A 25,891-nucleotide genomic window follows, 5' to 3' on the forward strand; every position below is an offset into this window, starting at 1 on the left:
TTTTCCTAATTCATCCTACACCCTATCTTTCACCACTTCCTAATAGTACCATGAGTTGGAAAGATTAACCACCACACATGCTACACACTTTCTGTTCTGTCTTAAGAACAGATAAATAGCCATGGAACAGGTTATTCTTCAGGGTTTTCTGGGATCCCAAAATACACAACAATATTTTTCCCGAGAGAAATTTTATCTAAGTTAGGGTACTAATTAAAGTATTTTTACCATCATTGGGGTCATTTAAAAGAATCCCTATTTTACTCTTAGAGTGGACAGCTTGCTGAGGATCTGGTTGCTTCTGGAAATTTTAACTTCAGCAGAAGAGAAGCTCTCCAGAAAGAGTGCTGAAAGTTTTTGTGGGTTCTCTGTGTGACTAGATCTTTGCATTACACTTAATTTTCACCAAAGTTTTAACAGTATTCTTACTTACACTTTTCAAATGAGAAACCAAGGTTGATCAGTACTTTCTCAGTGTCTTACACATACAAAGATACAGTCTCTTTCTCAAATTTTAGTCCAGTACTATTCAATAAATATTTTAAAAATGCACCTGCAATTAATTTATAAGTGCTGTGGGCACATACATAATGTAGGTGCTTGACTAATGACAGAGTTATGTTCTGGTAAACCTACCAGAAAGATAACATGCTGGAAATTACAATCAAACTTAGCATACCTACTGAGCATCACAGTTTCATGGCACACTGGTCTGTGGAATATTCTCTCATGTGTTCACTTGGTGGCCTAGGAATTGCTGTCCTCCATTGTTATCTTCCAGCACCACTAAAAAGTACCACACTACATGTCATTATACCAGGAAAATATGTACATTCAAAACGTGAAGTTTGGTTTCTCTTAAATATGTATTGATTTCACACACATAAAGTAAAAATAAAATCAAGAGTTGAAACATTATTTGAGGATTCTCTCTATGACTCCCAAGGCAATGGAACAGGCAAATCTAGATTTCCAGGTTACAACAATTGAGAAATTGACATTAACTAACTGATCAGAGTATGCTCGGATATCAGCATCTCCACTGATGAGGGCATTGCTGATGTTCAATCAGAGGAGGTCAGTGTATTATCTTGCTAGTGACTCATCTTTTAAAGATAGATTCCATTTAGCTTCTGTCCCAGTTTAGACATTTTTTCAAGGAAAAATAAGACCATAGAACTTATATATATATATATATCTTTACCAACTTGTATTCTACTTTTCTTGCATTGTTCTACCTAAGTCAGGAAACTAGGTAGATTACAAATACTAAATAAATTGTATTCTCAAAATCTCAGTGTGTGCATGTGTGTCTGGAGTGTGGGTGTGCCTCCATACAAACTGCATAAATAATAATAATGATCATTTTAATGAAATTATTTTGACTTTTTTTGTCCTTTAAATACTCTGCATCTCATTTTAAAGACTTCTGTGAAGGCATACTTGCTTCATATATAATTTGATCCAATAATCACCCCATTTCTTTGTGAGCAGAGTGCATCAATGTTATATTAAAGGCAACTATTTCCTTTCAAATATTTCTTATCACATTTAAAACACATTAGTCTCTACATGTTTGCTCAAACTCTTTTTTTAATTAGTCTCTGTAAGAATTATAAAACGGTGTACTATAAATGATATAAACTATAAGTGAAAGTATATTTTATTTTTTTAAAAAATATTCTTCTTGCTTCAAAATATTTTTAGTGCATGCGTATGTGTGTGTGTGTGTGTGTGTGTGTGTGTGTGTGTGTGTGTGTGTGTGTGTATTCACATGCATGTTTTTTGTGTATGCATTCATAAGTGCCATGGTTTGGCTTTCATTTATTTTCTTCTATCCTTCTCTATTTTCATTTTGATTTTTTTGAAGTATCTCTCATTGAACTGAGAGCTCACTGTCTGCATAAATTTAGCTGGCCAGCGAGTGAAGCCAAGAGGATCCTCCTATCTCCCTCCTCTAGTGCTGGGTTTATAGGTATAAACCAGCATGCTGACTTTTACATGAGTGCTGGAGGTCTAAACCCAGGTCCTCATGCAGGCAGTTTACTCCCTGAGCTGTCTTCCCAGCCTGACTTTCAAAATTTAAGTGGATTATTGTCCAGTGTCTAATGTTAGATTGTGTTTTCATTAGTGATAGAAGCATGCTGTTTGTATTTCTCAATATATATCAAGATGTATCTACTTTAAGATGATCATGAATTAAGTTTTAGGGCATTCTTCAGTATTGCACTTGACCGTACTGGGATATATTCTTCTCCAATCTTCAAAACCAACACAGGGCAGCTCTAGTTGGCCACAGAGTCAACAGAGATTTGAAACTGTAAGAAAGAGTGGTGGTGCACGCCTTTAATCCCAGCACTAGGGAGGCAGAGCCGGGTGGATCTTTGTGAGTTCGAGGCCAGCCTGGTCTACAGAGCAAGATCCAGGAAAGGCGCAAAGCTACACAGAGAAACCCTGTCTCAAAAAAACCAAAAAAAAAAAAAAAAAACAAAAAAAACCCAGAAATAGATTTGGACAGACTTGATGGTATCCACTCCTTTTGACACTACAGAGATCACAGAAGGCTCTTGTCTTTTAGCAGGTTGCCGTGTATTATGCTTAGGGACACCAAGTAGCCTGTTGTGGCCTGGCATTAAAACAAATTCATTGATGTTCTTCTCCGAGACTACAGGCTGGCCTTTTGTTTATTATTGTTATATTTTATTTGTATGGATATCCCGCCATGCTCTGTGCTATAAATAGTGATGTTTTTATTGTTAGTGCAGTACACTTAATAAAACTGCAGTTTTCCTGGCAATTAATTGTGCTGACAATCAATGCAAGGCTGCAGGCAGTGTGTTTATGTGCTGAGCTTTTGATGAGAGAAGCCCCAAGAAGTCAGGCTGTCAGAATTAAATGCTCTGCTCAGACATAAAGTCACATTCTGTTCTTGGCCTGACCAAATAACAGTTGATTACAGGCTGAGCCTGGGCCTGATTTTGCTTGTAAGGTAGAGAATATTTGGTCACCTTTAAAGCAATAAGGTGAGACATTTATTTAGGGTAAAGTAGCATGATAAAATTACCCTTGTCAGCTGTTTCTCAGGATACAGTGAGTTTTGATGAAAATTTCCTTCATTTGAAGTGTCCTGAAAGACTTTGAAGCTTTTTGCTTCCAACCAGATGTTACAGAACATATTTATTTATTTATTTATTTATTTGGTAAATAATTGCAACTTACTCAGATGATTTCCCTGGGCTGATGATGTGTGGAGGGTGCATTTTCCTCGTTCTCTTCCATGCTAAACACTCTCCTGCTGTCATCTCTATCTTCTGATTTTGCATCTTGGCTCAGTGGATACTTAATCTTTGTACAGTAGCACTGGCAATGGTTTATCAAAGGACTTAGATGATTAGAGTGGGAACAGACCTAGGAAGTAAACAACTTGCTGTAACTCTTCTTTGCTCTAGTTGGAATATAGTTTCAAGTCTACATATAAAATGTAAGTATAAGCCATCATTTTCAGAAACCCACATTATCCAGGAGTATGTTTTGTGCTTTCTTGGGTAATAGTACAACTCAATTCTTGTTTACTAATGTTTTAGAATAAATGAATGCTCATTGAAACTTATACATAACTCCCATATGTCTGTTTATCAAGCATCAATCAAATGAGTCATTTATGACATATAAATCCTTATTTTAGTAATAGAAACAATACTGAGGCTCTCACCATTCTCTTTTTAGTTAGCGCTCTTAAATATTCTCATGCATATCATCTCGGGTGTATATGAAGCTATTTCTAACCAAGCACTTAGTTGAGAAAAAAACTGAGTTCAGAATAGGCACCAAGCAAATGTACTGACTGAGACTGACAGACTCAACGAGAAGTTGATATAAATCTTATAATAAAGCTCACGGGTATATGTTGTTATAACGTTTCCTTGGTAGATTTTGTAGAGGAAATTAAATGAGATGTTCTTCTGGCTTACAGACCATGACTTCTGATCATCCAACAGGAGCTCAGTTTGACAAGCATAAGGCACAACCATATCTGAAAGTGAGTGTTCAGCTAGGCTGCAGAGCAGAGTGGTGGAAGACAGACAGACAGATGTGTACTAGCATGGCAGCTGAAGGACCAAGCATTGTCCACATCCTCTAGCAATTCTTTTCTTACAGAATCCAATCATAGGCGCTCGCTCTCTCTCTCTCTCTCTCTCTCTCTCTCTCTCTCTCTCTCTCTCACACACACACACACACACACACACACACACACACACACACACACACACAAAGAAAAAAAATGGAGACATTTAAAGAGGAACACAGCCCACTGCCAGCAACGCTTTGATCTTTGTCTCCCTAAAGCGTTGTTTCTTCCAGCTGTAGAAAGGGCACAGATTAAAAAAACCAAAACCAAAAAAAAACTCTTCTAGGTGAAAATTCTCTACTAGGTCAAAAGGAAAAGACACACAGAGAAGAGTAGATCCTCAACAGCCACAGGACACAGTATCTGCTTGAAGTTGTACCAACCGAACATAATGCCATACTCTGCTGCCCACAGCCAGACTAACAAATATCAAACAAAAAGTAATTTGATCACACAAGCTCTCCCCGAGCTACAGTGCCAAGGATAGATTTCAACTAAACATGCTACAAGTACTGACAGAGTCCAAATGAAAATTTAGGGAATAAAAATATAAAAACACACAACACACACCTTTCATAAAGAATACTTTAGTAAGGTCACTACCCTACATGCAAGGCTATGCTAAGAGGCATGTGAAAAGTGGGACACACTGTGAACAAACTCAACAAGAACTGACTTCCAAGACAGCATATCTCCTATTTAAATTGATTCTAATTCCTAATATATGGACTCAGTTAAAATAAAGGTGAGCCACTTTCCCTAAAAAAAAAAAAAAAAAAAAAAAAAAACCTGCCTATGTTGACTATTCTATACAGATGCCTATCAATAGAAATCATCAAGGCATAGACTATGAAAATAACAAGACAACACAATATAAATGACAAAGTCCATAATTAGAACTAGATTCAGATATGAAAGGTATGGATGATATTGACAGGGAATATAAAATATAAAATAACAGATTGACTGTGATTAATATTATAAAGTCAATTCTGGTGAAAGTTCACAAAAAGATCTGCAGAAGAAAAGAAGAGAAGAATGAGAAGGAACCACAGGAGGAAGAGAAAGAGAAAAATGAGAAATGGCAGACACGGAGCCATGTTAATGATCGTACCACTAGGTCCAAAGCAGCTAAGGAAAGAAACAGAGGAAAAGATAAATCAATAGAAATGACATGAACTGAAGCAGGGCGAAAGTTAAGAGTGGAAACCAGCAACAGAGCATCTATCAGCCTCAGGCCATCAATGTATCAAATGTTGATACAGCAAATATAAACTATATGTAAATACAACTCTAGCCTGTGATTAGAAAGAACATCAGAGGAAATATTAATCTATTGGTTAAGACTTTTTCCCCAAAAATTTAGGACAGAGTGCAAACCATACATTAAAAGAAGGGCAAAAATGAGGTTGGAGAGAGGTCTCAGCTGGTATAAGCAGGTATTTGTCTTCCCGAGGACCTGAGCTCTCTTGTAACTCTAGGTCTAGGAGGGTCCAACGCCTCTGGCCTCCACAGTGGCATGCACTCATGAGCACATAATAAAAATAAACACCTGTTTAAAAAGAACACCAAGAGAATGGTACTGTAGCAAAATAAAGCTAAAACTTGGTTTCCAATTCATGGTGCTGTTGGAGAAGGTCGTGAGGTAATGTGTCCTTGCTGGAGGAAGGGTAGATATCACTGGTGGTGAATTCATGGTGCTGCTGGAGAAGGTCGTGAGGTAATGGGTCCTTGCTGGAGGAAGGACAGATATCTCTGGTGGCGAGCTTTGAGAGTTCATAACCTCGCCCTGCTTCCAGCTTGCTTTCTGCTTCCTGCATGTGGGTGGAGATATGATCTCTTAGCTTCGTGCTCTAGACAGATGCTGCTTTGCCACCCTAGCCACTATAAACTCTCTCTCTCTGGAACCCTCAGCCAAAATAAACCCTTCCTTCTGCATAAGAAAAGTTAAAAACCATTAGAAGGTAAAAGCAAAACGATCACACCTGGAAACAACACAGGAGGAGAATCTTCAACCTAACAAGAGAATAAACCCAGAAGAACAAAAGTGCAAATCACAATAAACTGCTCTTTATGCAGAATAATTGTACCACATCTTTAAAGCGCCATCATAGGGCCTGGAAAGAACACATTCTGTGTTGTTCTTTTTCAAAGAATCCATGTACAGTTGCCAACACTATGTCTGTCAGTTCACAACTGCCTGTGGCTCCAGTTCTAATAGGTCTGATGAACGCTTCTGACCTCTGTAGGTACTTGCACTCACTCGCAAATGCCCTCCCATATGTACTTTAAAATAATTAAAAAAATAAAGTACTATACCAAAAGCAAATGTCAATTTGGTATTTTATAAACCCCTCAAATAAATTGATTTGATTTAGTGTCCACAGGTATACTCTAGTAGAGACATCAAAGGAAGTTCTTCATAAAGTGAAACAGGTTACCAGAAAGAAGTACAGATAGATTCAAAGAATTGAGAGTACTCCAAGTGGAATGGATATAGTAAATAAACTTACTTTTTGTATTTCTAATTGCTCAATATAGTAATTTATCAGCTAAATAAATATAATGTATAAACACAATGTATAAATATAAAATATAATGTATAAATAATAAAAACAAGTATAATGTTATTATAACACGTAAAATTCAGATGTGTTTTGAAAGTAATACAATGGTGGGAGGGAGCATTTGAAAACAGAAGACTGTAAGACTCTTACATACAAAAAAGAGTACAATGCTATTACCAGGGAGAGTTCGATTTGTTAAGATGCACATTTAAAAGTCCTACTTCTGTCCCGTTAGTTTTCAAATAGAAGAACCGAGGAGATAAAGTGCAATGCAGAAATGATCAGTTAACCCTAGGCAAGGCAGACTGAAGCAAAGTCTTGAAATAGAGATCAGATGGGACTGAGAGAGAAGAAATAGCAAAGCAATAGATTCAAATCTTGTTAGTAATAAAAATTCAACTTACGAGTTACAGTATGGGGAGATCTTAACTGGATAAAAGACCACTAGGAATGTTTCTTCATTCTGGTCCTTAGTGATATATTTGGCCTTTCCCCATGAGATGCCAGGCCTTTCTTCAGTCCCTGACTGTACCTCTTGTTAATTCCAATATGAATGTCTGTGTTGACACTGGCATATGGTCACAAAGGGAGCAAGCCAGCAACTGCAGTGGCCTTTGGACGGTGCTGACTCAGTTGTCCTAGAAATTGAATTCAATGACACAGTCAGTGACCCAATCTTTTGATGCATATGTAATGGAGCTCAATAAAATCTTTGGGTCTTGAGTGGGTTTCCCTGAATGGCAGGTACTCAGTGCTGATCCTTACTCATATTTGCTAAAAGGCCACCAGCAGCGGTTCATGGGACAGGTCCTGGAAGCTTCACACTTTCAGCCTCTCTCCATGTTACTTCTCTGGTTGATTTAGATCTGTACTCTGACCCCATAATGAACTGTAACCATGAGTTTAATAGCCTCCAGTGAGTTCTGTGGGTCTTTCTAGTGAATCATCACCCCTGGCGGTGGTTCAACAGAAGCCTTGAATTTGAAAATGGTGTCAAAAGTAAAGAGTAGTCTTGTGGAGACTGTCTTCAAATCACAGTGATTGGCTAAACCTGGGGAGCTCTTTACCTCACTTTGAATGTAGAGACATAGATAATAGAAGACTGAAAATGTGTAAAGTGGTGTGCAAACAAATAAATATTAATAAAAAGGAATTTGGAGTATATACAATTAATGTTACTCGAAGTAGACCCCACATAATGATTATTATCAGGATTAAAGAGGATATTGCCTAGTCAGTCCCTCAAGAATGTATAACAGTCCTTAATGTGGGCACCTAATAACAGCATCTGTGTTTGTAAAGCAATATCTCAGAAAATTAAACTGAGAAGGAAAAACCTACAAACTTAAGGGATTACACACCTTTCTATAGGTAAATTGTTGCGTGAGGACGAAGTCAGTAAGAATGTAAAATGACACAAATAACATTCCAGACCAAGTTGATGTGACTGAATCCTGTAGAACAGATTATGTATTTTCAATGGAACATGGAAAACTAACCACAGTAGATATTATTTCTACAAAATAACGCTCAACAAATCAAAACATTTACCATTATTCACTAATATACTGAAAAAAACTTATGTACTAACTGTTACTAGTAGCCACTGAGTAAATTTCTTTTTAGCAATTATATCTACATAGACTATAATGACTCCAATTATAATAGACGTGATATGTGAGAAGTTTTGATTCTTGACACAAAATGAGAGGATTGGCATGATCTCCAGGTCATTCAAGGAATCATAGAGGCAGAGACAAATAAGAACGTGGGAGGTAGTGTAACCAGCAATGTAGAAGAAATAATGACAATAATTATCGGAAAATGTACTTTATGTTGGGTGCAATATCCATAGTTATCTCTTTGGAAGAATCAAGTCCCCTTGGCCTATTCCTTTTAAGCACTTTGTTGTATTTAATAGCTACAAAACAACAAAAAGACTGTTAATGTCGGCCATGTACCAAAGTTATATCTAAAAATGACTTCAGCAGGATTTTTCTGGACTTCCTAGGATTATTCTAAGCAAATTTGCAGTTTAAGTAGTGCATCTGCATTAGTGGGAACAGGGGATTTTCTCTGAATCTTTTGCTGACTTTCTGGACCCTACTCCTCATACTGGGTCACCTTGTTCAGCCTTAATAAATGGTGAAGTGGTTAGTCTCCCCAAAACTTGATAATCATGTTTTGTTGATATCCATGGGAGCCTGTCCTTTCTTGAACAGGAGGAGGAGTGAATTGGGGGCTGGGAACAAAGGGGGTTGGGAGGGAGAAGGACTAGGAGGAAGGGGAAACTTGCCGTGTGGCCAGGATATAAAATAAATTAATTAATTTAAAAGAAGAAATGCCTCTGCATTTCAGAAAGGACATTATTTACATAGGCTCCTTGACTATTTTAGGGACAATGGTGTACCACAAAAGTAAGTACAGGAATATCTTCCCTAGATAGATTTGCATCACTCACAGGATGACCTAAAATGGGTTCCACCAAGGAAAAAGGGACCTCCAGAAAGCTGTGTTGGATGACTGCTATTTGGGAGGGTGTTTCACCTCTCTTGTTACAAAATAGAAAAGTAAAAAGGAGTGTTTGCTAATAATTAGTAAAATTTAGTGTTTGTAATAATGAGTATTTTTGTGTCAGATAACATAAAAACATTTATCATGGGGATGGGGAGGTGAAGGGTGGTCAGTCCTGTGGACCCAGGGCTGCAGGATCTCCATGACACAGGGCAGCAAAAAGATGTCCAGGAAGAGTCCCAGCGAGGGCCCAGCACTGATGCTGTAGCAGAGACCAGGGGCCTTTGAATCAGACCAATGATTCTTTGTGATGAATGCCTGGATGTAAAGATGTATGGGTAAAAGGGTTTCCTTTGTGAGTCACTGTGTCACACTGCAGCTTACATGATGAGATTTTCCCTTTTTCTCTTAAATTTTGTTTTGTTTTATTGTGGGGAGCAGGGGAAGGGAGATGGATGGCATTGGGAGGCATGATGTGAGAGACACAAAGAATAAATAAAAAGAAAGTAAAAAAAAATCAGAAAAACATGCGACTGATATAGAAGAATATTCCTAGAAAATGTTGAAAAGCTGTCAAGGAGCTTAATAAAGCACTTTTCATTAAATCTTATGAATATGTTTATTGAAAACTTTGAAGTCATAAATAATTTGCAAATCATTAGAGAGGCCTTAGAGCATAGCAAAAGAGATAGCAACTTCTTTGTGCTTGTTATAGTTATGTTCTGAAAAGAACGCATGTAGGATAGAGTGACTCCAATAAGAAAGTATCAATAATAAATTTCAATGTACCATATGAAATTCTAGCAAAGACAATATCTAATAATTGTTTAAGGAATGAAGTAGGAAAATGCGACATTCTCAATTACTACAAAAATAAAAGGTATGCAGGAAAAAATTGAACAAGGTATGGACTGGATATGTGTAAAGAAAACGCAATTTCTTTTTCCTGTGAAGAATAAGGCAGATGAACAAATGAAAGATGTCCCCTGTTGTAAGGCTACAGCAAGAAAATGGATAATTACTCATTATTTTCTCAATAGTATGCCTAAGTGATATGAATTTTATCAAAATACCAGTAAGTGCTTGTTGTTTAATGCATGTCGTGAGCTGAAATTTCATCTGTAAGTGTGAAGTGGGAACAAATAGCGAAGGAAATCGAGCATGCCGAGAGTGATGGTGTTCAGAGAGGGGTTCATATAACCTTCAAGAACAGAGAGAGTGTGAGCAAATGGAGGCCATGGAAACAGGAAAGTCCCAAGAAAGTGATTAGTTATATATTGCCAGTATTTATAATCTAATAGGCCCATTATTACAAATAGTGAGAACAAATAATATTTGCAATGTTAAATCATGCTAAGATAATTAGCTAACTTTTTGAAAATATTTTAAACAGGATCCTAACCTCATTTCTTATTACAAAATTAATTCCCAATGCTTTAATATTACAAGTTCTAAAAATAGTTTAATAGTAATTTAATCTGAGGAAAGATCTAGTGGTTTATCTTATTACTATCCATAAGGCTACATTCTTAAGGAAAAGGAAATGATGAATTAGAATGAAGAGAAATAGTGTGCACAAATATTTCACTAACGATATTAAAGGATATAAAGAGAAAATATTTATAACACATGATGAGGATTCTGATCTTTTCATTTTATCAAAAATTCTTACAAAGCATAAGTCTTATAGTTTAATGCATGCCTTAGTAAAGATGTCAGTAGTAGACTTCTTTATCAACTAACGATGGTCTATGGAATATTTTTACCAGTACATGCCCAGTTGATGTAGGAATAATTAACATCTAAGGTAGAAAAAAACCCTGTATCTCATTTATGAGATACAGTCCTCTGGAAAATGCCACAGAAACTGTACACTGTGTTATAAATAATCACAGTTCTTTCCTATTATGCAAGTAAGTCGATGTTTAACTTAGAGACCTCATTGGTTACAATTGTATTCCTTTTCTGTTTGTGGAAGAGTGTATGTATCTGTGCGTATGTGTTTTAGGTGTGTGTGTGTGTGCACTTGTACATGAGCATACAAGTTCTGAGGTCCATGGCGGTTGTCTTCCTCAATAACTCTCCACCTTTAATTTTTTAAAAAACTTTTTATTGTTGGAGAATTTCATACACGTAAATCCATACATGACTAAATCTATCCCATCTTATACTTTTCAAGCATGATCTTTTGCTGAATCTATGGGTAAGCCTCTGAGGTCCTCCTGTCTCCAATCTTCCTAACACTAGGATTACAGTTGCATCCTGCCCAGCTTCTTATGTGAGTCCTGCAGATTAGAATTCAGGTCCTCATGGTCACACAGCAAGCAGTTCACCCATCGAAACAGTTCTCTCCATGAACTTTTATCTTTTATACAGATTTTACTCACTTCAAAAACACTTATTCATTAATTAACTAATTAATTTTTCCCAGCCCAATCATGTTTTCCCCTCCTTCTCTTCTCTAAAAAAATTAATGATATTTGCTGTGAGGATATTCTTATAATGTTCACTTTTTAGAGGAAGTGAACATCTACCCAGAATACCCAGAATTGTGTTTGTTGGTATTTTTGTTTGTTTTTTACAAATCTTTTATATTATTTCATTTATTGGCAAATAGACTCCCTATATTAGAGTTTTTTTAAAAAAAAAATAGGTGAGAACTTGACATATGATATATATTGACTGATATTTACATTTGGATTTCTTTCTCTTGGTGAGGTCAAGAGTATTTGAATAGACTCATGCTGAGGGGAATCTACAGAGCCATAAGTAACAGGATTTTTATAGACTGAACATCCTTAGAATTTCACTTACCCCCAACCTTGATGAACTGTCATAATAATGGATTGTATTAAAGGAAATAAATAGCCGAATTTGCCTTGCCTTCACGATGACCCTGCTCCATCTGACACGGAGGAGGAATAAGTTTACTTCACACTGCCCCATCAGGTCAAGGCTCAGGAAAAGCCTTGGCTTGTGCCTTTAATTCAATCCTGCCGTCAAGAGGCTGAACCAGCAGTCAGTGTCTTTCTCTCTCTTTGGCGTGGGTACCAATAACCTTGCTTCACTTCCCTGTTTCTCCGCGAGAAGGCTTTTGGAAAGCACACTGCTTACTTTCAGCTGCGGAAGTTAACACAGTGTAAGGAGGGAACAGTAATTACAAGCCATTAAACTCAGAAGGCCATCGGCACAGCTGACCATGGCGAAGAGGACGGACACAGCCTTCGCGTTCAGTACAGGATGATTACCAGAGCATGTTAGTGGTGTGCTGATGAAGGAGAGGAAGAAATAGCTCTGGGAATGTGCTAAGGCAGCAAACGTCGAAAAACACAGTTAGACGCGGCAGCGGCCGCATTGATTATTCCAGCAATGATTTAGTGGGGGTGCCTTGCCCTTGCTCTTACACAAAGTGCCACAACAGGCTTTAAACGTGCTCTGTTCTGCTTGCTATGTCCAGCTTACACCACAGAGGGGTCACTGACATCATCACTCCATACTGGATGTGGGAAAGTACCCGGTCCCTTGCAGGAGTCCTTTCCCGTGAGCTCTGGATTCAGTGGTTGAAGAAATGCCTGTTTTCCCCTTCGCCAGACCGTCCGTGCCTCTCTTTTGTTTAAAACACATCTTAAAACTCACCCCCCCCCAGAACCTTTCCTGATTAATTACATCCACTTACTTGCATTCAGCATCTTCCCTCTGTAAATGCTGTATTAAATTATATTCCTGACATGTTCATTTGAGAGGGGCTTTAAAATATAAGTATATAATCTTACCTTCAACTAGCATGGATCATAATATATGTTTAGATGATAAGGGCACAGCCACCTTTATTGCTAGATTATTAACTGTCATTAAGCTAGGGCTCTTTTATTTCCTTTGTATATATAGCCCACGAATATTTTTTCCATCCGCGGACAAACGTGAAGTGACAAACTCTGGCCACTAGGGGGCATTCATTTCTGACAAAAAAAGGGAAGGAAAGCATCACGATATTCTGTGTTTTGTTTTTCCTTTTTCTTTGAAAAGGAAAAGGGATACAACTTCTGTTTTTGTTGTTGTTGCTGCTGTTGTTTGTTTTTTTTTGTGGTTTTTGTTTTACACTCTTGCTGGTACTGTTCTCTATTTCACAGGAGTCAAAAGGGAGGAAAGGCTCACCCCACTCTCAGGCCAGATGCCGCTTACTTCCTTGAGAACACATAACCTAGTATCGTAATATTTGTGTACTTGACAGAATTAAACAGGCTATACAATGTTCACAAGCTGTGATTGTCAATTATGGCATTTTCTGTTGTCTCCTACCCAGGCTTTTAGATTCTTTTAGATATCTTCTTTCTAATGGTTTCTATCTGTTGCCAAGAAACTGTTCTTTGATGAGGGATGATACCTATGCTTTTTTGTGTGTATAAGGGTGAGTATTTATTTAGAATGTAGTTTGGAATTATGCTGTTTTCATAAAGTGGAGGTTATAGGTTCTCCTTCTAGAGAGGAAGTTGGCCAGGTTTTCAGCACCAGGCGTGGTTTCCCTCTTGTTGAGTGGGCCCTAAGACCAATCATAGGGTTTACTGTTTACTATCAAGATATGCATGCCACTATTTCATCATTAGGGATACTGTGTCATGCTGGTAATTGTTTTAATTGATAGATAATCAACAAGACTGTCTAAACAAGACCTGAATAAAGTTGGCAATAACAGACATACTAACAGGGAAGGGTGAAATCTCATGGAACTCCAACCCTGGATAAAGAACTGCAGTCATCTAAGGAATGCTGAGAGTCTGAGAATTAGTTTTCCCCAGGGAAGAATTGCCACATTGGTTATGCAATTGTACATGGGAAGTATTGGAGGGAGGAAAGGAAGAGGGGAAATGCTATAACTATATTTTAACTCCAAAAATAAAAATTTACTTGCATATATATGTATACACACACACATACACACACACACATACACACACACACACACACACACACACACACAGACAGAGAGAGAGAGAGAGAGAGAGAGAGAGAGAGAGAGAGAGAGAGAGAGGACTACATATATACATACTATCCCTAACCCTAACCTTAATCTTTAGGACTTCAGAATGAAACTTGACCTAATGCCATCCATACCACCCCCTTGTTCTCCAACAATGTTGCTTATCTGAATGCACAGATTTGGGTAGTGGTTAGGATTAAAAATATTTAACAGTCCATGTGGTTAATACTGTATGAGTGTTCTATTGCTGCTATAACAAAAGTCTATAGACTTGATGGCTTAAAAAGCAACAACAATTTGATTATCTCTCCAGTAGAACTAGGAACTTCTCCAGCTACTAGAGCCATGTTTCTTGCATTTTTTTTTTTTTTTGGCTCCTGGCTCTTTTCTTCAAAGTTGACAGAGTTGCGTTCTGCTTTAATTATTACCACATCGCCCTCTTCTGCTCTTTGTGCAGCCCAATCTCTCGTTCTCTCCCTTTTGTAAGGGAGCTGTTGTTATACTTCACAGCCACCCACACAACACAGGCTAATTTCCTCCTTTCAAGATCCTTAATATAATCACACCTACAAAGTCCACTTTACCTTCAGATGCTAATATTTTCACATGCCGAGATTTAAGATGCCGGGGTTGTTATCCAGCCTGCCTTTCAGAACTTTCAGTACATTTGGTACATTCAATACAGCCATGCTGCCCTTTACTGCCCTCCTTTTAACTTGTAAATAATTACAGCTGATTTGGGACATTATTGTGGTGACATTGGCAGGTTTGTGGGCACCTGGTAGCATTCTAGGTTGTTCTACACTGGAACATTGAATCAGCCTGAGCCACATAGATGGTATCAAGCCAAGTGTGGTAGCTTTGTAATAGAAAAGAATTTAAGGACTAATCAGCTTATAAAGCTAGAAACAGAGTTTGAGCTTAATTTATGTATTTAAATATAGACTCAAGCATGAGGATTAAGAGAAAGAGAGGCACCTAAAAGGAAATACCAGACACTCCCGGAAGCACTGGAGTAAGGCTCTTATAGAGGAGTATCAGAAAGTAGGCCCTATCCACGTATAAGTATGGGCTCCTCAAAGGGGAGTGCCAGGGCATTGGTTTTTATAATAATCAGGTATAGAACTTTGGTGGATTTTGATGTTACTGTCATCGAGGCATTGCTAAGGAACCTAAATGAGATGATTGGGTGGCTTCTGGGGGATATCTGATAGGATTGCAGTCAATAGATCTCCAGGAAGTAGGAAGATAGTATATCTTACTGCTAACAAATTTAATATGCCTGGAGAAAGCAGTGAGGTTTGTCCGAAGCCATATACATTTAAGCCTTAAGTCTGGCTTACTGTGAGTTTAACATAAAATAGCTATATATGAAAAGAGTATTATTTCTAAGTTAGTAACCTTAACAGAAATGTTGATTGTGCTAGATAGAATTCACGTCCCTCAGCTAGTAAAAAATTTCAGTGAGATTCCAGGACAAGGAGTTCTCCTTCATTAGCATGTCTCCATAATTTCCTTGTCTTCTTCTCCTGTCTTGACAGACTATATGAAGAAAGGATGTGCTTCTGAGGGGAGAAAAGAGACATGAACAAAGAGAGTTCAGTAGCTCCAGTGGGCCCTCTGTACAAAGGGTTGTGACTTCTACACCACGAATGGCTCGTGTGCACAATGTGGGTTTTCTCATACAGGCTCCATCTGTTGCAACTAGTTCTACACACAAAATCATGTGTTATGCTCATTAACATCTTAAATCTTGGTGCGTACTTTAATATTATAATGTCATAGGTCACCTTCAGATGCCCTGGAGTGCCCCAGAACCTGTACTAATGGAACACACTGGACACAGTGGTCTCAGCTGGATTTCCAGTCTTCCTCTTTGAGAAGAAAAGAGGAAGATTTCCAGTCTTCCTCTTTGACAATCTTTTTATTTTCTTTCTTTCTTTTTTATTTGATTCATTAAATTTGCAGCTTTTTTTTTTGGTAAGGTCTTACAAGCTTCACTTTGCACTCTACTCTCCTGCCTCAGTGGAGTAGTTGGGAGCTACATTTATTTATTTATTTATATTATTATTATTATTATTATTATTATTGGTTTTTCGAGACAGGGTTACTCTATGTAGCTTTGGGTCTTTCCTGGAACTCGCTTGGTAGCCCAGGCTGGCCTCGAACTCACAGAGATCTGCCTGGCTCTGCCTCCCAAGTGCTGGGATTAAAGGCGTGCGCCACCACCGCCCGGCTTGGGAGCTACATTTTTTTAAAGCCTATTTTTTTTTTTTAAGATTTATTTATTTATTATGTATACAGTGTTCTGCCTGCATGTATGCCTGGATGCCAGAAGAGGGCACCAGATCTCATTGTAAGTGGTTGTGAGCCACCATGTGGTTGCTGGGAATTGAAATTAGGACCTCTGGAAGAGCAGTCAGTGCTCTTAACCTCTGAGCCATCTCTCCAACCCCGGAGAAACATCTTTGTTCAGAGAGATGGAGGCTACCTTTCCAGAACCTTCAAACCACCCTATTTAAGTAGCTACAGAAAGAAGCTGGGGTATGCTGAAAGTATAAAAACAGACAGTGCTCAGTACTTACTAAAACACACGAAGAAAATATTTAGCATTTATAAAAAGGGTAATAGGAAAATTTCATCTCTGTGTTAGAAGATGGCACTACTGTTGATCTAAAATTTAAACTGTGTAAGAGAGAAAAGGGAAGATAAGAAGTTGAACCAAATACCCAGGACTCTCTAGTCTTTAAAATGAGAAACTTGAAAATGCTCTGTTTGAACAGCACAAGTACGTAATTTTTGAGATGCGTAAAGCGAGAAACTTGTTGACTACTGTGGAAGTTGTAAGTACAAACCTACACGAGACAACTGGCAGATTAGCTTACCGAAGTGCCGAGAAACCCTGCGCTATTATTTTTTTTCTAGTTTTTGAAAATGTTAGAATTTAATAAATCCCCATGTGCAGCTTCAAGTCACCAGGACCTAGATGCCTCCAACACCCTTCATCTCAGCTTTTCTGCTGAAGAGTCCGGCCCTCACAATGACAGGCCATTTAGGGAGCTTTCCCTTTCCCAGAACATTGCAGTAGCCCAATCGCACTACATCAAGGATGGGAGCGGCTACAGTCTTTTTTTTTTTTTTTTCTGTTCTTTAGTAGCATTAACCAATATCTGCTCACTGACCAGTGTCCACAATTTATCCAGCTTGGCAGTTGGGCAGGAGCTGTGGTTCCTCTTTAAGTGGTAATGTCTTGTACCAACATTCCCAAAGTAACTCAGATGGTATTTGTCAAAGTTGATCCTGTGATGATGCATGCCTCCAGCATCCCCCACCCCCCGACACCTGGGGGCTTGTCATGCTTACTGATGTGGCAGTGGTCATCGCTTGTGTGGCCTGGGGCTTTCCAGGTCTTCCTTAGTCTAAACGGCATGGTGGCAGTCAAAAGAAAAGCAAAAGCCTGTATCTTTGCTTCATGAGTTATATAAGACAGAGAGCTAGCTGTAACCTGCTAAGGTTGTATTGATATGTAAGTTTATTTACTTCAGCAAATGAAAGATTTGACTCTAATGACATGTACCTTTCAATGGATGACTGAAAGCAGAGATATTGACTATGTGGTGAACTTCGAGGGCGCTAAATGGTTTGTTTACTAAGATCTCAGAGTCTATACTTAATGAAATAAGTCCAAGTTGATCTAAAAGTTTATTCTAGGGTGAGAAGGGTGTTACTATATGCTTTTTAAATTTTATTTTATATAGAAATACTGTGAGACCGCTAGGAAACACAATCTTACAGCAAACTGTCTGTTCCTCTGGCTCTTATAATCTTTCTATCCTCTCTTCTCCGAGGAACTCTGAACCTTATGTGTAGGAATTATGTTGTAGATGTATCTATTGGGACTGTGATCCACATTCCTGCCTTTTGATTAGTGTTTTTTTTTTTTTTTGTAATGATCTTTGTCTGTTGCAAAAAGAGATTTCATTGATGCAAAGGTGAGGACAACCCTGATGTGTGGCTATAAGGGCAAATATTTAGAATGTAGTTAGGGATTATGTGGGTTTGGTAAAGTGTCAGTTGTAGATTTTTCTTCAAGATCCATAACTTCATTATCCCTGGGGATTTGGCTAAGTTTCTGGTACCAGACACAATTGCCCTTCTGTTGAGCAGGTATTATGTCCAATTAGACAGCTATTGGTTATGGCCAAGATAAGATGCCACCACTGAACCCTTGGGATTATTATGCCACACTGGTCCTTAAAAACGTCCTTAAAAAGGACCAGCATGGCATAACAATATTTGCCATAGCAAGGTAGGACTGTTGAGTGTTGCCCTCTGAAAGCTTACATAGGACTTTCTGGTACCATGAAAGCTAGTCCTCAGAAAGGAGGCATTCAGGTCAGTTCCAACTCAGGCACCTCTGGGGCTGTGTCTGAATGCATGGTGTCTCAGGCAACAGGGAGGGATTTAAGACATGGTGTCTCCCTCTGGAGTGGGAATGGACAACCAAGAGCAATAGCAGTAGCTTGGAATGTTTTGGGGGCTCTGGGACAACCCTGACCAACAACTGAAAAGAAAGCTTCTTGTGGTTCTTGTTAGTTCTTGACTCTTGCATTTTTAGTACTGATAAGAAATTCTAATTTAAACTATGTATGCATGTATGTTTATGTACCAACTTCCATGTCTTATAGGTATTTTTAGGTAGATAATTAATAGTGGAGTTCCTTATGTCTTTTTCAGGCATCCTTACTGTAATAATTTTACCCTCTTCCCCTCTTCTTTTATATTTGTCATCCCTCCTATCCCCTAATTAGGTCCACCCCCTCCTTTCCCATTTCCCCCAATCAGATCACTTGTACCCTGCTATTCTGCTCTCTATTGCTCCCCCCCACCCCCAGCAATGGTGTCATTTTGCTTTCCTGATTGACATACCCAGTGACACTCCATTGAAGAAAACTTGTTTTCCATTTCCCATTAGGTAGCAGTTGCAAATAGCTCCTCAGTGAGAGGTGGAACTATCTAAACTTCCCTTTTGGGTGCTGGGATTTTGTCTGGTTTCAAGCTATGCAGGTCTTGTGCATGCTGGCACAGTCTCTGTGAGTTCATATATGTGTGGACTTCCTGTTTGATTAGCACCACTTTCTAAAGCAAGCCCCACTTTTAAGCCAGATAAAAGAAATCACCTTCCAGCCCCTTGATCCTCCACCCCCCTACATAATCCCTATGGCAACCTTGCATATGAGGAAGTTACAGCAATGTAATCTGGTTTCTCCAATCTACTAAATTCAAATATGCCCCACAAAAAATATTTCAGAGGTGAAAATATGAATTGTTAAAATTATAAAATTATCATTTTAAATTCAGCATTTGAGGTACTAATATGTTCTTTTGTGTTGTGTCTCTTGTTGGATCTGTTTTAGCAGATGTAACAATTAAGTATATGATAGGATTAAATGAAACATGAGTATCAATACTTCAACCCTCATCAGATGGCAAAGTTTGATATAACTGTAATAAAAATTTTAAGTTTAGTATCAGTGTATTTCCCAGCAAAACTGATATATCTGTGTGGGATTCATCAAGAAGGTAAGATAAGTAATGAGTATGATTTATTCTTTGAAGCAGATGGAGTTAGCTGGAGACAATGCAAGAAAAAAAATAGCTTGAAGTTAAAAAAAAAAAAGAAAAGAAAAGGATAATCCTCTCTTCTATTGCTTTGCAGCTATTCCATTAAAAGTTCAAAGGGTGTAGACCATACAGTAGCAAGGTAGAATTTTGTATCTTTGATATTATCCTGTGATAGACGATGTAAACTTTCCAAATTGTTTTGCCATTTAAGCTTTCAGGAGAATATGTGAAAAATGCAGGACTACTTGGAGGTCTATTCTTCTTTAGTATTGTGCAGAGTATGGACAGGATTTCCTGATGTCCTTGGTGTAGAAAAATAAGACTGGACAGTTTTAACATTCATAAGCTGACTGAGTCTAGGGAAGCAAATCAGAAATGTTTTGTGCACGCTGCAAGGATTTTAAAGGACGTCGCTTCCCGTAGCATCCCAAAGCTTTGCTTCTTGACTCGAGCAGTTTGGCTTGACTCTCTGAGCCTGCGTCGCTCACACTGGGACAAACTTTGTATAACGGGAGGAAAGTGTTTTATTTAGAGTGTCGCACAAAGCACGGTTAGCCCTCTGGCCGCTGCAGCCTCCTGTCTTCTCAACAAAGGCACTTTTGATCCTTGTAATAATTAGACAAGGCTGCTAGGTCCTCCACTCATCTTCCCTCCTTCCTGTCTTTTGCAGACGTTCTTCACAAATGTCTGATTGAAAATAACATTTTGGTTTCAGAAAATGCGAAACATTTTCTTATTCCCAAATCACTACTTTTTTCCTTTTTTTAAAAATATTGCCATTATTATTTTTAACCTTAATTTATTTATTATGTGCGTGCGTGTGTGTGTGCGCGTGCGTGTGCGTGTGCGTGCGTGTGTGTATGTGTGTGTGCGCGCGTGCGTGCGTGCGTGTGTGTGTGTGTGTGTGTGTGTGTGTGTGTGTGTGTGTAGAGGCGGGTATGGGCATGACATATGCAGAGGTCAGATGACAACTTGCAAGTGTCTGTTTTCTCCTTCTGCCAGATGGGATCTGTGGATGGAACTCAGATCATCAGTCTTAGTGGTAAGCATCTTTGTCCATGAGCCATCTTGCTGGCCCCTTACTCCCTGTCCCTGCCACCAGGACCTTTAAACACGATCATTCTGATTAGATTCAGCATGTGTTGGGGAGGGCTCCCAAAGTTTCACCTCTGTCTGAGAGCTATTGGGAATTGATGGCTATTGGGGGAGGGAGAGTCAAGAAATAATGCTTTGTTTTGTTTTTAATATAGCCCTTGATAGGTTGCCCATGTTCCAGCAGCTTGCTTTTGGAAACATACCTAGAAGTGTACAAATTGAAGCAATTGTGAAGTAATTAGCTGTACAGATTAACCATAACAGGCATAAATTCTCAGGATAGTTTAAATTTGAGAACTGTTTAATATTGATAATATAAACAGAACATACTTTAAAAAAATGTTTTAATTACATTAGAAGTGTTTATTTGTAAGTGAGAAGATAGTGACCCAAATATGATGTCCTAATCATTATTTGTCAAACCAAACACCTATAGAATGAGGAAAGATAATTTTCCCCACCAATGCTAGTCAGAATTAGAGTTCTGTGCTGAATAAATTCTTTAGATTATGTCATCGATTTAGTAATCTGAATATTTTTGATGCTAGTCTCAATTAGACTTTATTGCTAACATCAACATTCATTCTTTTCTTACTTAATAATGGGCTCCATGAAGAAGAAGATTGTCTACAGAAGCTGTATAGTTGCTTTACAAAAACATTTAACATAGTCCTGATGAAGGAACTTCTGCTTCATTCTACACAGTAGCATATGGTGGTGGAAGTCAGGAACAGGAAGAATTGAGCCAGAGGACAAAAAGAAACATGCTTTAAAGAATTATGATGAGCTTTTAATTATCTTTCTGAAAAACATGTTATTATCTGACTAAACATGTAAGTATAGCGGTCAAAAAAAAAAAACTGAAGTTGAGCTCTGTGGTTAGTGGCTAGTGTAAGTGGTTCATCTGAATGCAAAACTCCTGCTCAAGGCCGAGGCTTTCCCCCTAATATGCCCATTTCCTTTTATAATTGAACAGGGCTTTGGGTCCTGCATGTGGAGCAAATGAGAGCATTTTCCCTGTGGTCTCTCTTGTGCCTCATATTATCCACTCGAGGCATGCAGTAAAGGTCCAGAGCACGCAGCTGAATGATCACATCAGCTGTGTTTTATATCCATAAATACCACAGGACAAACTGTATCACACATTTTATGCTCAATGTGGCTAATTGAATTCAAAATAGACTCACGAATCATAGCTGAAATGCATTTATTTCCCAAGTAAAAGCTGAAACCAAAATTTGATAGTCTCGACCTAATTTTTTTTTTTTTTACAGTTTATTCGGGTGACAAAAAAATAAGTCCTTCAGCCTTACTTTATTTGTGAAAAGCTTTTAAGATGACAGGTTGAATCTCCTACCTTCCTTGCTACTTTTGAAAGAAGTACACGTTATAGTTATTATAGAAATGTGATTTGAGCCGGGTGTGGTGGTGTCACATGCCTTTAATCCCAGCACTCGGGAGGCAGAGGCAGGTGGATCTCTGTGAGTTCAAGGCTAGCCTGGTCTACAAAGCGAGTTCCAGGAAAGGCACAAAGCTACAGAGAAATCCTGTTTCGAAAAATAAAAAAAAAGAAAAAATATGTGATTTAAGAGAAGACCCAGTCTCATAAATTGATGGGCACAGTTATCAAAACAGGCTGGGATTAAATTGCAGTATATCTTCATGTTAATGGAAATGCAAGTGTTTATATGTAAAACAAAGACAACTGGACTGACTTCCATATTGCCATATAGAACATTCTACTATGGTCCCTATCCATATAGCACATCAGAATTTTATTTATTCTACAAGTTTCTGATGTTTACTCAGTGAATCTCTTCTCTCAGGATTTAGTCTTTAAGCATTTGTTTTAATTACTTGTTTTCCAATCTGTTTGCTCTACTTTGGTTTTTTTTTGTCATTGATTAAGTATATCTACACTTTTCAATTCCTGAAATATGGTACCTGGGACATTATCTTCATTCTCTAGTTGCATAATAAAATAACTTGCCTCGTTTTCCCTGCAAAACAATGTTGAGTGCTGAGGCTTGATGTATTGTTTTGTTCTGCTCCATTGTCTAATAATATGATAAACTTCTTATAAACTTCTTCCAGCCTTGAGATAAGATGGAAGAAAAATGAAAGTTCTGGAATCATGAGAACATTTGGGAGTATAAAAAGTCATGTCAGAATTTGGATTTTAAAACAGAGATTGAAAGGACTCTGTTCTTCAACAGAGCTAAATAAACACTATTCAAGGGAAATACAGAAACACCATGTGAAATATGTGCTGTGACTCCTAGGGAAGATGCTTTCTGAATTCGAGGAACTTCACAGGTTTTATCCTCTTCTTCTATTGTGAGCAGGGTCAGTCATGACAGAATCATCCTGTCTTTGTTCTTTCTTATTTGATTTTGTTTCCTTAAAATCTCTTCACTTACACAATTCAGATGAAAATATTCTAAAAAACACAAGGAAGAAGATTCTGTCTGTCCATCAACACTTCTACTGAACACCCAATATGTCAGCTTATACTTACTTGAAATACAATTCTCCACCTCTGGGAGGTATAATCTAGAAATTTCACCTGAGTTTCATACATATTTGCTTTTCCAATTTAGAAAGGTCCAAATTAGTGGGCTCTGTTCATGTACCAAAATAATCCTAAACTCATCAATACTCTTGGGGCTACACAATACTTTCTTTTTTCCTCTTGCATTGCCCATTATCACAATCTTATTTTTATTCTTCTCTCACTTTTAATTTTACACTTTTCCCCCTTTCATGTTTTAAAGTTCACTCACCTGTTCTTACTTCCTTTCCTCTGCACCTGCCCCTTGGACATTCACTCTTCTCAGTCACACATTGCTTAAGAATCAGCACGATGGTGCATCCCTACAAATTGCGGAAGTCAGAAGGGCAAGGCATGTTTGTGGCAAGCCTAGACTACATAGTAAAGCAAAACAAAAACAGAACAAAATTTTAAAAATGCTTAAGAAAATACAGATGTTTCTGTATTTGGCACCGTTCAACTGTGTGATGGTATAGAGTGAAAGAATGTCCATTTTCATTTTCTGTACATCCTGTACAATGATCTTCACTGATGTCCATAAGAGGGAGGAAGGCATTTTGCTCAAACCATAGAGACTATAGTACATTGTACTTGTAATCTGTGACATTAGTAGGATAAATGCACTAAAAGCATTTTAGATTTACCCTAGAAATCCATTGGAAATCAAGTAGCATCAGAAATAAAATAATATAATTTGGTTAGGGTGGAGCCAAAATAATTGACATCACTTAAGTCAATTTTGTCACAAAGTTGCCTAGGTGATATGTATGTTCATATAATCATGTATGTTCACATTATATTATTATTGAATGAGTTAAATGTAAACAGAAAATCCATGGATAAAGGGGGAAAGCTGGAGAGATGGCTCATCAGTTAAGAGTGAGTACTGCTCTTGAAGAGGACCAAGGTTCAGTTCCCAGCACCCATACTTCATGAATGACAACTGCCTGTGACCCCAGTTCCAGAGAGATAGAAAACTTCTGGCCTCTGAGGGCACTGCACTCACCGTATGCAATGCAATATACATATATGCAATTGAAAATAAAAATAAACCTTTAAAAACTATGTCTTAGATGGGGCATAGTTGCACATGTCATTTAATCTTAGCACTCAGGAGGCAGAGGCAGGTGAGTTTCTGAATTCAAGGCTGACCTCATTATATAGCAAGGCCCAGACCACTAAGAGCTACACTCTGTCTTAAAGAAAAATCAAGGAGACTTCACAGTAATAAGTTGTTTATCAGAATTTTGAAGTACCATGTGGTGAGGCTGGAAGGAGGCATTTATACATAGTAAAGAAAGCACATAAAAGAGGCCCCTTTTTTTCTTTGTCTAATACATTTTGTTCTCCATACCTCTGAAATCTCAAAGACAGAAATTACCAAATTATACTCACAGAATGACTCTGGCTTATCAATTATTCCTTTTATTTTTTTAATAAGCTGGGAAGCGGTGGTGCACATCTTTAATCCCAGCACTAGGGAGGCAGGTGAACCTCTGTGAGTTCAAGGCCAGTCTGGTCTACAAAGTGAGTGCTTGGACAGCCAGGGCTACAGAGAAACCCTGTCTCAAAAAACAACAAAAAAGAAAGAAAGAAAGAAAGAAAGAAAGAAAGAAAGAAAGAAAGAAAGAAAGAAAGAAAGAAAGAAAGAGAAAGAAAAAGAATGAGCTAGGCAATGGTGGCCCATGCCTTTTTAATCCTAGCACTTGGAAGGCAGAGGCGGGTAGATCTCTGAGTTTGAGGCCAACCTGGTCTACAAAGCTAGTTTTAGGACAGCCAGGCGACACAGAGAAACCCTGTCTCAGTAGATAGATAGATAGATAGATAGATAGATAGATAGATAGATAGATAGATAGATAGATAGGTTTTTTTCCTATAGACCCATGACCTACTTAGTCTCAGGTTCTTGTCCACTTTATCCTTGTCATGTATGCCTTCTATCTCATAGAGTGGGGATTAAATCCAATAAAAAATTTGGTTACTTCCTTAACATTTTTGTCATTATCATTCCAGTAGATCTCATATGTGGGTCACTCACTGTTATAGGGCTACAGGGTTTGTAGCTGGTTGATACTGAGGATTACTTTTCTCTTCAAGTAACAAGCAGAGTACCCTCCAGCACCATGAATACTAATTAGTAAAGGCGAAGCTTCTGGTTGGGCACCAGCTCAGCTTTTCCACATTCAGGAATGTATGTAAGTGTTGTCTTTGGCAACAGGGTCTTACCATCAACTTTGAGGAATTTTATGACAGTAAGAATGGACCAAGACAAACATCATGTATTGTCACCCATCTGTGATTCCTAGCTTTCAGATATGAGTAAATAACATGAAGTAGCTACAGAAACCAGGAAAGTAAAGGAGGATGGAAGAGCAGTCAAGAGGGAAATAGCAAGTTTCAGGAGCTACTGAGAAGGTGATGGGAAAAATAGC

At 38.1% G+C, this 25,891-nt stretch overlaps 1 pseudogene; it reads right to left on the reverse strand.

The window, feature by feature from the left end:
• Positions 1-17,155: 17,155 nt before the first annotated feature.
• Positions 17,156-17,618, reverse strand: LOC128118018 (60S ribosomal protein L27a-like; annotated as a pseudogene).
• Between the last annotated feature and the right edge of the window lie 8,273 nt (positions 17,619-25,891).

The sequence above is a fragment of the Peromyscus californicus genome, unplaced genomic scaffold (genome assembly GCF_007827085.1).
Source record: "Peromyscus californicus insignis strain IS unplaced genomic scaffold, ASM782708v3 Scaffold_21__1_contigs__length_65335640, whole genome shotgun sequence".
NCBI classification, from domain to species: Eukaryota; Metazoa; Chordata; class Mammalia; order Rodentia; family Cricetidae; genus Peromyscus; species Peromyscus californicus.